Here is a 16,993-nt window from a genome sequence, read left to right as displayed (position 1 = left end):
ATTCCTAGTGGTTTAAGGCCTTGTTGCATATGGTCAATGCAATCGCACTCGGCGAAACGAGATTAGTTAGAACTCCATTTTTTGTCGCTTATGCTAATTTCTCATATTTGCTTGAGGACAAGCAAAATGCTGTTTGGGAGTGGTTTGATAAGAGCTCAAAACTGTAGTTTTAACCCTTTAACAATAATACTTTTAGACCAATTATACGAGTAATAAATAAGAGTTAATGCTAATTACGTACTTTTATTTATTTCAGGCATTGAAGTCAATTATGTGCAGAAATGTGCCACTTTGGCGATTTAAATGAGCAAAGGGTTGGTTGCTCAGAAGTTCTAGGATTAAAGGCCAAGACGGTAGAAACACCACACAAAAGTCAGCAGAACTTTCGAAAATCGTATATTTGGACTCAGGCTTCAAAATTGGGCGTACCTTATGTCAAAACGACCGGCTCGGAAAAAGCTTTCCAATGGTCCAAACCTTGACCCAATCAGAGGGACAAAAGTGGACGAAAAGCCTGTTGAAGTCAAAGCCAGCTGAAAAAGGGCATGTGGACTGAAGAAATTGGGCTTTGGGCTCGATTTTCCGACCCAAAACATGGACCCTCAGCCCATGCACGAAAATGTGGATCTGGTCTCCTCCATTTCCACACACAAAACTTAGCTCTTAAGATCAATTAGCTTAGGTTAGAAGGTAGCCATTAGGGTAGCTATTAAAGAATAGCTTCTAGATCTAGTTTTTGAGTTTTGAATTAGTTAATTAATTAGTTTCCATTCCATTAATTAGTTTCATTCCTTGTTTTAGATTAAGTATTTGAATCATTGTTTATCATTGATTAGATAAATAAAATGGTAGTTCTTGTTAAATTCGATTTTGTTATTTAAAATTGTTTAGATCTAATTTCAATTCTTGTTATTCAATGAATTCTTAGTTGTTAATTTAGATTTCAATTATTGTTTAGTTGAATTTAGTAAAGTTAGAATCTTTATATGACGTCTAGTTTTAATTCAATTGGAAATGATAGTTTGATGAATCAAGGCTAAACCTCCATTAGAGGGGTTTGATGAAGCTTTGATGAAAACTTGATTGTGTAGTGTAGAATCGTTGTAAGAGTCTATTCCACTCTAGAAGGGAGTTGATTCGCCATGAGAATGGGTGGACTTCCTCACATGCTAGTTATGAATTGGTAGAGATGCCATGTATAATTAAGGATTAGAACGACCAATTCTTACCGTAAGAACGTAAGAATTGGATTACAACAATCTATGTTAGTTCTTAAGTTGGATTCAAGGTGGATTCAATTCCCCCCTAATTCTTATTCTAGATTCAAACCTTAGTATTCCGTAGCATTTCGTAGTATAATTCGTAATTCTCTCATTGACTTTGGTAGGATTGATAGTCGTAGGAAACTTGAGTGCTAAAGAACTAGGAGTGGAACGAATCTTCTATTCCAACTCTACTTCAATAGTATCGAGAGTGGAAATCTTTGATAAGTCTAGTATAAGTTCAGTTTTTAGTTTTACTTTCGTTTAGAGTTTCATCGCTTTATTCATTAGTAAAATTATTCAATTTTATCGTCTTATCAGTGACCTTCTGAGGGTCAGATAGATAACCAAAGACTACATAGCCAACTAGATCAAAGTCATTAGTGGAACCATAAGAATAAAATAGTTTCATACCAGTTATTCCAAAAAATATCTCAATATGTGTTTAACATCATTCCAGTGTCTTTTAGTAGGCGCTGAGTTGTACCTGGCTAACAAATTTACAGAAAAAGAAATGTCTGGTCCAGTGCATTGTGCTAGATACATTAATGCACCAATTGCACTCAAGTATGGTACTTCAGGACCCAATACTTCTTCATTTTCTTCTTTGGGGCGATATAGGTCTTTCTCTGTATTTAGTGACCGGACGACCATTGGGGTACTTAATGGATGTGCCTTGTCTATATGAAAATGTTCAAAACATTCTCGGTGTAATTAGTCTGGTGGACTAATACACCACTAGAACTTCTCTCGATCTGCAAGCCGAGACAAATCCATTTAAGGATTTCTTTATGAAAACACATGGACAAATTTCATTGTTTGCATACCCTTCCTTAGACAAATATTCACTAAGACGATTGTACCACAATCTTTCGGATTGTTTCAAACCATACAATGAACGTCTTAGTTTAATTGAGTACGTACTTCTTGATTTTGCTTCAGGCAAACCAAATCTTTCAGGGATTTTCATGTAAATATCTTTGTATATGTCCCCATACAAGTAGGCAGTCACTACATCCATGAGTCTCATATCTAAGCTTTTGGAAACTGCTAAACTTATTAGATATCTGAAAGTTGTAGCGTCCATAACAGGAGAGTATGTTTCTTTATAATCAATCCAGGTTTCTGCAGAAAACCTTATGCCACAAGACGTGCCTTATATCGAGAAATTTCATTTTTCTCATTTCGTTTTCGAACAAACACCCATTTGTAACCTACAGGGTTAACACCTTCTGGGGTTTGTACTATAGGTCTAAATACACCACGTTTATTGAAAGAGTTTAATTATGCTTGAATAGCAAATTTCATATTGGCCAATCTTTCTTTTGTTGACAAAACACGTGGTTCATTTATTTTTCATCATTGTCCTTTGATATTCCAATAACTATACCATAGCTAAATATGTCATCCATGACAAGTGCTTTTCTATCCCACAATTCACCTGAACATGTATGGAATATTGAGATCGATCTCTTCATTTTCAGGTACTTGTGCCTCTCCATGGGGCACCATATGCATTTCAGTGAATTTTGGATATTTGCACATTTTCATTATTTGTTTATGGAGCTCCAGCCATTACCTGGCTATTATTTGGACAAGATGGTTCCTCAGTTCTCCTCTCCTAGGAGCACTCTCTTTGGATCCTATAGGTCTACCACGCTTTTAGCGTATAGTAGATTCATTTGCCGCCATGTTTGGACCCCGTCCAAATGGAACATCAATTCTGGCTGGCACATTCATGGTGACTTTTACCATATCATTAAATGCTTAGGCATTTTCTCTTCAACCACTTGCAAGTGTATCATTCTCCTTATCTCATATAGTCATATTCATTGTTTGGATCCTTAATGAGACAGAGGACGTGATCCAAGTTGCTTCACGTCGTTCATTAGAGCAACCATTGCTCTTCTCCCCCTAACAACGGGAATATTGTCTCAGTAAATTGACAATTATGTAATACAGACTGTCTAAGTGAGCTTTTTGCTCCCAACGTTAGATATGATATACAATGTCTTCCTCATTTATGGATATAGTCTACCGACATATATCTATATATAATATTTTTCTCCATTTATATATCCACACATTTTTAACATAAAGCAAAATAAATTTGTAAAGATTTATACTAGCACAAATATATTAAGAAAAATAAAACTTGAGATTCATAATAAGGAAATTCAAAATATTTAGACTTTCCATGAAGAAAACACAATATTAACGATAAACGTTCCATGAATTGGTAATAAAAATATAATTAACTAAATAAATCATTCCAAGGATGAAAGTTTGCTCATCAAACTTTCCCATTGCATTTGGTAGTATGACCATCTTTTGGTGATCATACATATCCTTTAGGGATTTCCAAAAACCTGTTGGGTCTTCCTCTATTAGGTACTCATTCTTTAAGTCGTCATGAATATGATGACGTAGGAATATGAGAGTTGTGGCCTTTAACATACATGATTTTAGAACTTCAAGTCCTTATTTATGTTAGAACTTCAAGTTCTTGAAAACGAAATAGCTATAAAAACAAATTAGGCCTACATAAATGACCACTGTAATGGGCCAAAACCAGACCAGTCCTTATGGGTTGGACCTGACCAAGTCGATATCATCAACCAGATGATCTTGGAACTTCAGGTTCCTAAAAATTGAATCTTTAAAACTTCATGTTCTTAAAAAAAATAGATCTTGAAACTTCATGTTCCTAAAAATTCGACCTTAGAACTTCCGATTCCTAAAAATTAGATCTTTGAACGTCAGGTTTCCTAAAAATAATAGATCTTAGAACTTCAAGTTCCTAAAAAAAATAGATTTTGGAACTTCGGGTTCCTAACAATTTAATTCTTGGAAGTTCAGGTTCCTAAAAAAAATAGATCTTGGAATTTCGGGTTCCAAATATATCGTAAAACTTTAGGGTCTACATCATTGTTCAATAGTATACATCAAAAAAACAAAATGAAAATAAAAGAAAATTCAAATTGTATCTATCAACATACTGACAATACATGATGATACACAAAATTTTAAAAATACATGAATAAGGATAAGATGCTGATTTATCCCAAAAAAAAAATACTCGTACAATTGTATCTATTTACTCTTATATTCTTTCATACAATTGTACATTAATCATTTTCTTTAAGCCTTATTATTAGATGTTACATTCAACAAGATCTACGCATTTTGTGTTGAGCCGGGATAACGTGTCAAATAAATTCACACCTATTCTATCTTTTCAACAGACGCATAATGCAAAAGGAGTCTCACCAAACTACGAAAAATACACACAAAAAAAAAAAAGTGTGGGAGGAGATCTGCCTCGTTAATATATACAGTACCCTCAAAGGCCAAAAGTAATGAGTGGGGATGTGCTTGTTTACCCTGTCCATTTTAGAACTGCCAAACTTTTGCCACTATATGCATTTTTTTCTCTTGAATTTGGGTGGCGGAAGCACCTACCAACTCCCTCATTCAACCCCACCCCTGTTCTAGTACAAATTATGAGTGACAAAAGTTTACGAAGTTGCAGATTTAACAAGCACACCAAACAGTCAACCTCCAGTACCTAGGTAAACCCACTAAGCCGCTAGTGGCATCAATTGACAACGTTTATACCAGACAATGATTACTCAAGTCACCTAATGATGGGTAACCCAGAATAATACAAGCAAAAACAAAATTTTATAATACAGATAAATATCATATAACAAATCACAACCAAAAAACAAAATTGGCATGTTTTACATCTAGGGTAATTTCCCAATTAATAACCCATAATGTCAATCTGTTCCCAAGTAGTAACCACTCTTCAATTTTGACTTTTCAACCTCACTTTTGACACTTTTGCCCTTCTCCTTATTTTCAAACAATGCCCACGTGGACCTGCAACACTCTCTCTCCCCTCTTTACCTACTGCGCATAACTATGTCATATTGTACCTGATGAGTTTGACTTTGCAGTGATGGACAACCGTTGGATCTTGATCAAGAAAACACGTTAATCAAAACATGTTGTAGTATATGTGGTTACTATAATGAAGAAGCAACTGACTAATAAACTATCAGCAACTCTCAGTGATTTTGGTTGTCAGTACTTTTACAACTTTTACCTCGTATTTTGAGCCAACCTAAAAAATAAGGACAAAAGTTCAAAGTTTCTGTTTTTTTCTTGATTGTTTCTTTTTCTTCCTCGTCATTGTCCCTCTGCTTTTTGTATTTTTTAAGGTTTGACATGGAAAACATGACACATTCACATGATAAAGGTATAGTTTGTTGTTTTTTAAGCTATCTAGGGCCTTGGGTCTACGGTTTTGTTCCACGTAGTTTAGTGTTTTGTTTGTTTGATGTTTCATCTTTCAAGGAAGAGGGTTTTGAAGACAAATTATGACGCCTCCATGCATAAATGCATGTTGATTATATAGTTGTGGTAGAATGTTGGTGGTTTCCATGTTGATTCTATATTTAATGTTGGGTTTAATATTAAGGCATTTAAGATAGATTATGTCATAAATGTCCTAAAAGTGTTAGTTTAACTAGTTTAACTAGTTTGTGCTTAAATGTTTGAATTTACTTTTGAGTTTTTATGGTTTATGGTTAGGTACTTCTTTGTAACCATCACTTTTTGGTTGTTTTTTTTATACTTACTGGTTAGGTACTTCTTTGGATGTTCTTATTCACTACAATGGGGAGATGAAAGCGGACAAGTATGGCCGGATGAAGTATGTTGGTGGCGAGGTGAAATTGAGAGTTTGTGATGGGGGTATTTCATTTGAAGGATTCATGAGTACCGTGGAAGGTGTGTTGTCAAGAAAGAGATCTACTTTTTCTATAAGATACTTGACGAAGAAGTCCCCGTGTCGAATTGATGAAGAAACAGATTATTTGAACATGATTATGAAACAAAGAAAGTCTCCAAGAAAAACAATGATGGTTTGGGTTATCAACGAAGTAGAAGTGGTAAGCAATGGACAACCTAATGTTAAGAAGAAAGAAGTTGCTTCGAAGTTGTTTAAGAAAGACGCGACTCCAAGCATTGTTTCTCCCTGTGAAACACTCTTTTCTCAAAACGTATGAGCTAGCTCGTCGAAGCCCCTATTAACCAATTTAAACTTGTCTATGAAGCAATTGGTAAGTAATACAGTTCCATTTGGTTTGGTCATTATTAGTGAGGGTGGGTACATGTTTTATTTCCTGATAGTTATGAATCTTTGGTTTTCCAGAAAGTCCCCTTGACCAACCCTGGAGTGGGAGAGTGGGGACTCATCAATGGGAAGATGTGGAGATTCACGACGTCAAAGAACACATTCAACCTCACAGCTTGTCAACGTTCGAAAAGGTGATGGCAGGTAAGTCTTCGATATCAATGGGATATGTTGATAGATGATAGCTTACCTGTCGTTGATAGTGGTGTGGAACTTACTGAGTGTTCATTTAAATATAGATATTTGGCCAGAGGGTGTTTCCTCTGAAGTTACACCTGAACCTTCAGTACAGAAAAGAGAAATGGTCACACTGCCTTCTCTATTTGTGGAAGGTACACACTATAGCCTTGTAAGGTAACATATAGTTCCAGTTGTTGATAGTGGGGAGCTAATTACTGATATAATACAGGGACGGTCAATGATGGTGATGAGCAAGATGGTGTACCAGATCTTGATCAACCTGATTATGATGACTTTGATTCCCAAAATCCATATGGTGATACAGAGGACGTCCCTGAGGAATATAAAATTTCCATGAATCAAAATATTGACAATAATGAGGGTGATGATGATGAAGTTGAAATACTACATGAAGTTAATTTTGAAGAAGAAGAAGTAGTACAAGTAAAGGATGGAGCTGATGATGATGAAGTTAGAGTAGTAAATGGTGGTAATCAAGATGATGATGATGAAGTTCAATTATTGGATGATGATTGTGATGTATGGTCTACTCCTAACCGTAGTCAAGAGTTTTTTTGGGGAGGCACGCCTATGACTGTTAATGATGAGGAAGGCCAAAGTGAACCTGATATGACTGTTAATGATGAGGAAGGCCAAAGTGAACCTGATATTGAAACAAATGGAATGGTTGATGCTACGCTATTCGGTCGTAAGATCTCAATTCGAAGACTTACATCAAGGATATGATCCTCTTCGCCTCTCCCATAGTCCGTAAACACCAGCTAAAGTGGATGTAACTCCTCCTCATGTGAACATGAAGTTTGTTCCTCCTAAAGTAGGACAACACTATCCTACTCGGGATGATCTTATAAAAGACATGAAGTCATACGCAATAGCAAACATGTTTGATTTATGCGTCGCGCAGCACTTCTCCCGAGAGGATTTATATGAAGTGTAAGTCTCCCAGTTTGCACATTTCATTTGTTTGCAAAAGTGACCATCGGGTTCTGATATATGGGTTATTATAACCTTCGAGAAGCACATACATGTTCACAAGATAAAGCAATTGCAACTAATAAACAAGCCGATGCAAAATGGGTTTTGAAGTTGTGAAATCGAAACTTAGGGACAATATTGATATGGCTCAAAACAATTGCAGTTGGAGGTTAAGGGCGACACCGCATAAATGTGTCGTGATAAAGTTGCTTGAAAGCAAAAGAAATTGCAATGCAAAAGGTAACGCCTTGGTTATATCAAAGAACTAATGAACGCAATAGTAGCATTAACTAACTTATGTTTGTTTGGCTTTTTGCTTGCGCAGATAAGGGGAAGCTTTAGTCACCGTACCAAATGTTGCCAAATTATTGTAAAGAACTTAAAAGAGTGGATTCAGATTGTTTCACCGAGCTGCAAATGTCATCGGCCCCGAAAGCACAAGTTTGAACGCTTTGTTTGTGAGCTACGGCCACCGTCCCGAAAGCTTACAAAAGATGTTTTCGTCCATTGATTATGATTGATGGCACTTTCATGACAGGTAGGTACAAGTCAATCATACTAACTGCTATCGCGGCTGATGGCGATAGCCACGTGTTTCCAATTGCATTTGCCATAGTCCCAAAGGAAAATAATGACCACTAGGATTGGTTTCTGGAAAAGTTAAGAGACCTTGTTGTTGGGACGGAGCAAAACTTTGTTCTTCTCTCTGATAGGCATGTAAACATTCTTCAAGCCACGCCTAAAATACTTCCTAATGCGGTCCATTGCTTTTGTGCACAACACATTTCAAATTGTATGACTAAGCAAGAGACAAAAGGGAAGGTGAAGAGAGTCAAAAACTTATGAACAGCAGAATTTGTAAGACTTATGAGCCAAATTTATTGTGCCGACAAAAAAGGTTATGCAAAGATTGTAAAGATTCGAAGAGTCGCGGTGTTGTTGTGCTTTTGCTCCAATGAGAAGGTATGGCATTTGCTACACAAATCACATAGAGAGCTGGAACAAGATGATACTTCCAGAGAGCTATGCCGTGACATCTCTTGTCAATGGTATCAGGTTGAACATAATGAAACATTTTATGACTACCGGGTGATGATGTCAAAAAGTCAAGACAAACCCCACCAAATCAGCCGAGGAAGTGCTCATCTCGTCGAGATATTCGAGTAGACGCTTCACAGCAACAAAGGCAAGTGAGCACGCTTTACTCGCGGCAATCACTAGACCGCATCGACACCGTGACCTTTTGGAGAGGACTTGCACATGCGGTTTTCTTTCAACAGGTTGGTCTTCCTTGTAGCCATGCTATGAAGGCAATCGATCAATCGTAAGCTATGTGCATATGACTTTTGCTTGCATTGGTACACAAAAGAAACGATGATGGATACATATAGAGAGAACTGGACACCATTAAGAGGAAAAGAACAGTGGGTTTGGGTTTATGATGGCATCATCGTCCGTCCACCCGTTGATGAGGTGATGCCCGGAAGACCACAGAAAAAGAGAAAGCGCTCTAAAGGAGAGGGAGTCCCAGTGCAAAGAAGAAGGTGTACGCGTTGTGGTGGTCTTGGACACAATAAGGCAACTTGCACGGTTGCCAGTGATGATGCTGAGTGGATTGATTTTTCAGCTGGGATTCCACCAGAATTTGCATATGAAGAGTACATATGATCTTTCTTTTAACCAATCACCAATAGTGGTAGCTTTGGTTTGTTTGTTTGAAATTGGCACTTGCAGTTGCATATATGTTAGTGGTAAATTGTTACCCCGGGCTTTACTTCGGGGTTGATATTTTGGATAGTTTTGGTTGGCAATTTTGGTTTCATAATTAATTTGGTTTGAACGGACATCTTCTTGTACTATTAATATCAGTAACTATAACAATGACATGGTCAGTCTCTAATGGATAGTTTCTTTACAAGTAGGCTAACATCATCAACACTGCCCTCTATTTTCATTTTAATAGGACCATCAATGGTGATTTGCAACTGATTTTCCTTTGTCACATTTGCTTCACTAGCAGGTGCTTTAGCCTTATGTGTCCCTTCATCTTCTAGATCTATCCATTTAAAACCCTTGCATGGATCAGCCCTGCATGAGAGAAAACCTTCTTCCCCACTATGTGGCTTTGTACTTACACCATACCTCATATTCGTACTTGAGCATAGCGGACAATGCGTAGTTGCCCATGGACAGTTGATCTTCCAGTGCCCAGTTTCCCCACACTCAAAACATTTGCTATAGTTGGTTGATGATGAACCAACATTTGTATTATTCTTGGTAGAATCCTCACCCCCACCCATTTTGAACGAGAAAAAAAATAGAAAGAGAAATGGGATGGACCAAGAAAGGCAACCCAGTTTTGTACTTATAAAGGAAACACACTATTTTCCCGCCCAAGTGGTGTTGGCGCCAAACTATTCCCGCCCAAAACATTTCCCGCCTAAACTATACACAAATGTTTGATGAAACAAAATATTCCAATAACCATATTGCATTGCAGGACCTATCAGCAACTAATTCCATAAAAAATGCTTCACTAAAAACTTAACTCATCACTCCATGAAAGCATGAAGCAATGAATGACAAATTCCATCATCACAAATTCATAGCTGATGATATTAACGGCACCACAAAATGATATTACCATACTAAAATTAGACAACTAAACACAAAATAGAAGAAGTTATTTGTTTCACTAAACACAAAATAGAAGAAGTAGCATCCACCAAGTTGTTTCATAGTGATTCCCTACTCCACGCGCATCACTTTCTTTAGCATCCTCCAAACTCTTCTCCAATTGCTCTTGTCTCCGCTTTTTGAAATAGTATCTGGATTCAACCCACAATTAATTATATCCATTCCAATCCTCTTCCTCATTCGATGTGGTTGCATATCTATTTTGTTTACTTCCTCGTGTACACACCCCTCGAAGGCAGTCTAGATAGGCTAGGCAAAATAGGCCACAATTATTTGTATCCGGGTTGTTGAATAACAAGCATTAAACTCACGAGCCCAAGGGGCTCCCAAATCATGAGGTGACGATGGATCAAAGACACCTCATGACATAAGTAAGACAAGTCTCTATAGCAAGTTGCTCATCGAAAACTTTCTTCGACCAAGAGAATCATAGTTGTAGATTTTTCTTTCCAAAATTGTAGACTTCAAGAACCCAAATGGCTACCTTCAACTTGAAGAGGAATGATAAGACCCATTGCCCTGGATGGGTGTGCTTGATCTCTAATTCTTCCTTCATAAGGGTCTAAGTACTCTTTAACAACTTCATGTGGATGATACGCACCACTATCTACTCTGCCATCGAGTTGCACCAATCAAGGTTTGGTCTTCCATCTTCTTCTTAAAGTTTGTATACTCTCTGTTCATGAATTTCTACATCAACAAAATCATAAAGTACTTCATCAGTAAGGTGAACTATACAAAACAAATTCCATCAACCAATGAGATACAACTTACAGAAAAGTATACATCCTCAATGATAGTATATGTTTCTTCTTCTGGAATGTCATTTTCCTTACAATGTTGGATGTACCACCTGATCAACAGCTTCACATATATGGTGATCACCTAAGTCATAGAATTTTAAACATTATTATGCAGAAGTTGCTTATGGTTAATATGTTAGTTGCTGATGGTTAATATGTTAGTTGCTGCTGGTTAATATGTAAGATAATATGTTAGTTGTGTACTGACCTCCCCATCTACCCACTCTCTTCCATGCAATGAATGGAAACTTTGAATCGAAATAGACTGGTTGTATCCAAACACTCTAGCATCTAAACAGTTTTGTGGACTGTACAACCTTGTGAACATCTTCCAATAGTACTGTAGTACGAGGAGGTCACCTTTGGTGGTGGTTTTCTTGATAAATGTTTTGGCCAGAGCAGACTTGATCAGCTCATCACATTCCTGTCCAATGTTTTCTTCCCATGACTGACCTTGCATCCCTTCCCTTCTCTTCTTTCTTCTTTGGTGTGTTTCTTCAGTTTTCTTTTCCATTTCACTTGCCATTTGACTCAGATGCGCACTTCACATCAAGGACCACCATTTCCCCCTCCACAGCATCATCATCATCTACATCATTATCATGTTCTCCCAACATCACATTATCATTTTTAGATTTCATAACAACAATAGATTTGAGCTGACTATCTACCTCAAAGGTTTGAGCGGTTGTGGGTGACAATACAGGCAAGTCAGTTATGTCAGTACTGCAAGAAAGTAAAGCAGAAAATGTGACCTTCTCCATTTCTGAGTTCAGGACTTCTTCCCCATCAATATCAACATCATCATTGGAGGGAACATCAACATTAGGTGTAGGCAAGGGACCATCACCAGGAGCAATGTCCAAGGGACTAATAAATGGCACATGCTCAACAACATCCATATTATAGACTTCCACTAGGGGACTTTGGCCAACCACATTCTCATCAACAGGCTCTTTCACACCCTCTTCCCCGCACTTCATTGCTCAAAGACTCCCCGAACCACATTCTCTTGACATTTGTAGGTATTTACAACCCTCTCTTCAACCTCCTCAACAAAAACTCGAGCACCCTCATCATTATCATAAGGGCCTTCATGTTCATGTTCGTGTTCTTGAAAACCATGTACATGGTCTTCCCCATCACCGGGTCATCATGAGGAGTCTTGGGTAACTCTTCACTAATATCTCTCAAAACATCACCGCTTTGCAACAAGATCAGGTTCACTACCCTCTCCCTCTCCATCTTCTTCTTCCTCACCTAAACCAATCAAATTTCTTCTTCTTTTTGGTTTGTTAGCTTCCTTGCTCTTAGCCTCCATGTCTTTTCTTTTCTCACTGACTTGACTTCTTTTCAAAATTGTTTGCCTTTTGCTAACCTTTTTTTACAGCCTCTACTTTACTTAACCTTGGTGGTTGGACTCTCACTTGTCTGCATACTATGTTTCTCTTCACCCCCTCCTCCTTACCATTTTAAACCCCGTGATTCACTCTTTTTTTTTCTATTTTCTTCAACCTCATGTGAAAGATCAAATGTAACTTTCTTAGAGGATGATGACTTCCTCTCTTAGAAGGTGGGGATGATGACTTCCTCTTAGAAGGTGGGGATGACGACTTCCTCTTAGGAGGTGGGGATGATGACTTCCTCTTAGAAGGTAGGGTAGACCTTCTTCCACAACAGCCTTTTAACCTTATTCTTAACAAACCGTGTAGTAGGTTTTTGACAACAAAGATCAAAGATTGGTGTGTGAACACGACTTCTTCCCCTTGTTTTCTTTGTTCTTGGTCCCTTCACAACCCCCGGATGATGATGGTTCACCCAATCCACTTTTCTTCCCACCATGTAAAACCCCTTGCAAGATTGTCTCCATACCTGTCCTAATTTCAGACTTGATGTCATTCCGAGCCACCCTAACCTCAGATTCAAAAGTTAGTTGAAGTAAGCATTGCCGTGTATCATAGAGTCCTATCTTATGAGTCCTATCTACCTTATGAGCACTAACATAAAGTTCCCGATATATCCAGTTTACTTAACCTATCTTATCATAAAACTAACATAAAACTACCATAGAGTTTCGATATATCAAGTTTAAGAACCTATCCTGTGAGTCAACACAAATGTAATATATACTTCCTGATATTTTCAGTTTAAGAACCTTTCTTATAAATGCAACAGATGTCAAATAATTAAAAATGCAATGCTGATGTATCCAGTTGCAGAATATAATTAACAATGCAGAGTTTATAATCAACAATGCAATGCAGAGTTTATAATCAACAATGTAGAGTTTATAATCAACAATGCAGAGTTTCAATTATATGCTTACAAGGCCTTTCAGTAGGTGTGCCTGTCTCTGAAGCATCTCCTCTGAAACCGAAGTAGCGCTTTGTGTGGCATGTTGGTTGAAAGCCACCTTCATTACATCTTCATTCATTTCTTATTCTTCAATATCCAAAGTGTCAAAGGCAACAACCTTACCCTTAAGAGGCTCGAGCTTCTTCTTCCAGGTTTGGAGATGTAAGTTCTTGGGAGGCAACTGAACCCAATCTAGTATTCTTGGGAATTTACCATTCAATGCCCTACGAGCCCCAAGAGAGGGGATGTGAAGGTATGCCCAAATATCAAAACAAATAACACAACCATAAACTGCAAAGGAGTCCTTCTCAGCTAACACATTTTTGTAAATATCATCCAAACAGTATTCCAACATCTCAAAGCAAGGTGTGCCCCATGGAAACTGATCAAAAGCAGCTAGGTCCTCTGCAAGATCAACATACCTTCCATCTACAAATCCTAGAAGATCCAGAAGCACAACTTGGAGCAAAGACATACAACCTATTGAGCCTAAATATATCACTTTTATCTTCACTACCACCGGGATTTTGCCACCACTAAAGCATCTAATATTTCGTCTCACTAACAAAGCTTCCTTTAAAAAAACCTAGCACGAAATTATGTGTTGTTCTTCACGCCGGTGGTGTAGAATGAGTTAGCAACAGAGTTTACACTAAGACCCATAATCAATGCAACATCACTCTTCTTGAATACCAAATCTTTGTTACCAATCCGATAGCAAAGTCTACCAACTTTATGGCTAACTATGGCACAAACTAGTGTAGTTGTTAAGGTGCATATTTTTTGGATTTGCAAAAGCTTCAAAAAACAGGAATTCTCAAAATCCTCCATTTCTTCCTTACTAAATCCACCAAATAATTTCTGCATTTTATCTAATGACATTCTACATGTCAGGTTAAGCTTCCTCATTTCTCCACCAATAATTCGAACCGTAAAGATAAAATGAGGGTTATAATATGGAGATTGAAGTGAAACTAAAAATTAGGGTTTCCAAATTTAATTGAGGTTCACTAGGACAGTTTTTCCCCCTAATTCCCAATTGATTTCTTTAAGTTTCGGTTAATGTGACACGTACGTTCCAAGGTCATTTCCCTCCACGTGTCAGACTTCATTGGGTACCCAACTTCATTTCCCGCCAAAATACTAATGTCCATGTTGATTCCTCTATCAAATGAATAAACATATTCCTACCCTAGAACTATCAGCAACTTTACTATACATTGTCTAAATAACTAATTGTAATAAGGTTAAAAAAAATTCAGTAAATTCAGTATAAAGATTAACATTCTACATGAAGCTTTTTAACATACCGGAGCATGCTTGCCACTAGATATCATGAAATAGACATGGGTATTTGAAAAAAGAAAAAAAAAAGGGTTTGATTGCCTTTAAATAAATAAAAGGTCTTCTACAAATTGGGGACACATGTCAATCCTCAAATTTCCCGCCAAAATAATGATATTCATATTCGTCTGTCCAATTAATAACTATATTGTGGCCTTAAGACTATCAGTAACTTTCTTGTACATTGATAATTATTTATGGGTACCCAAATTATTCATTCAATCCATTTAGGGTCCATTTATGGGTTAATTTCGGGGTAATTTAGTCGAGTTGCATACTTGCATGTCCTCTAATATGGCAACAAACGAATTACATTGGGTTTGACAAAGGGTCAAAATTCACTTCATTTTCTAAATTAATTTGGTCTTGCCTGTCCCTTCATTGTTTGTGTGTCATGATGACCATTTACGGTACATTAAGAAAGGTGAAAAGAAAACTAACCACCCCACATAATTACAACGCCTCGTTTCCCGCAAACATTTATCTTTGAAATCACTTCAAAATAACAATGGAAATAGTCATCTAAAATTTGATCTCTCTCACATTCTAATATTCTTTCTGTTAGCAACAATCTACCAAAGTTAAAACTTTTCTCTCCATCGTTTTTTATCAACATGCCTCTTCCTGGATGTTCAAGCGGTGAAACCACTGATTACTCAAGTGACGAGTACGAGAAAATGTGGGATAGTTATTCTACTGATGACTACACTGATGAAGAAGAAGACGATGAAGAAGAAGAGATGTATGATCCTTATTTTGTTGAAGACCCTACTGATTACATGTGGGAAGACCAACATGATGGCGATGATGAAGACGAGGAAGATGAAGACGAGGAGGAAGATGAAGACGATGAAGATTAAGGGTTGTTATGTTCTGTTTTTATGTTGGGGTTTATGTTTTGTCTTAGTTTCTGGTGCTTTTGCAATTTTTGTTGATGATATTTGTAGAACCAAAACATGTCCTGTGAATGTTGTGTAGATTTTGCTTAGTTTTAAGGGTTTAATATTAAGGGTTTAATACATGGGTTGGTTTAATTCATGATTTTTATCTTGTTATTTTTACAAGAATCTTATTATTTTTTACCATTATTCATGTTTTTGTTGGTTCTTGTAATATCTCTACATTTTTCTTATTAAAAATAATTTTTTTATAATAAAAATAGTATATGAACAAATGTTAATGTAAATAACCGTCCCATCTTAATGTTTACGAATCTCGAGGCTTTTAAACCACAGATGCGTTCGTGACCGTTCATTTGCATCTCTTCATCTCTAAGATAATCTGTGGTATCTATCCACACACCCATCAAATCACTTCAAATAAGGAGAGAGAGTGTTGCAGTAGAGAGAGAGTGTTGCAGGTCCACGTGGGCATTGTTTGAAAATAAGGAGAAGGGCAAAAGTGTCAAAAGTGAGGTTGAAAAGTCAAAATTGGAGAGTGGTTACTACTTGGGAACAGATTGACATTATGGGTTACTAATTGGGAAATTACCCTTACATCTATGTAGAAAGTACCAAGTAATTAGTGGACCAGAGCACAATGGGCAAAAGTGGATCACTGATAAGAAAAAATAAATAGCACTTACAGAGTTGCGGACACGAGGAAATAACCGGCTTATAACTTCGAGTACAATAACTCCAACCATTCACCCCCTTCAGTTTGGTTGCCTTTTAAGCATCTAAAGCACTGAAATGGTTACCTCATAGCACTGGAAGAAACCTTTTAATCCAAGCTAGAGACTATCGTGCTGATAACGTGTTAGAATTAAATTGATTTGGAGAGAACACCACACTAACTTAACATGTATTAAATCATTGAGAGAATGAGACAGAGAGAATTCTTATTTATTAAGGTAAGTTTAAATAGGAGGAGGTTACCTTTATGGATTATCAGGATAAACACAAGATAAAGGACTATCAGGATAAACACAGATCAATGGTGAGCATCCATATAAGCCCACGGATTTCATAACAAATTCGTATTTTTTTTATTTTTAGCTTCGTATTATACTTGAATTACTTACGAATTCGAACTTTTGCCGTTTCCATTTTTTTTAATCCGAATTGAAAAAACGAATTCTTATCAAGCTCGAATTTTATTCGAATATTTTCCATATCAAATTTTTGCCGTATTACGAATTGCTAACTATGTCA

Source organism: Coptis chinensis, chromosome 4, assembly GCF_015680905.1.
Source record: "Coptis chinensis isolate HL-2020 chromosome 4, ASM1568090v1, whole genome shotgun sequence".
In the NCBI taxonomy this organism is placed as follows: Eukaryota; Viridiplantae; Streptophyta; class Magnoliopsida; order Ranunculales; family Ranunculaceae; genus Coptis; species Coptis chinensis.
Note: the sequence above shows the minus strand (reverse complement) of the source record.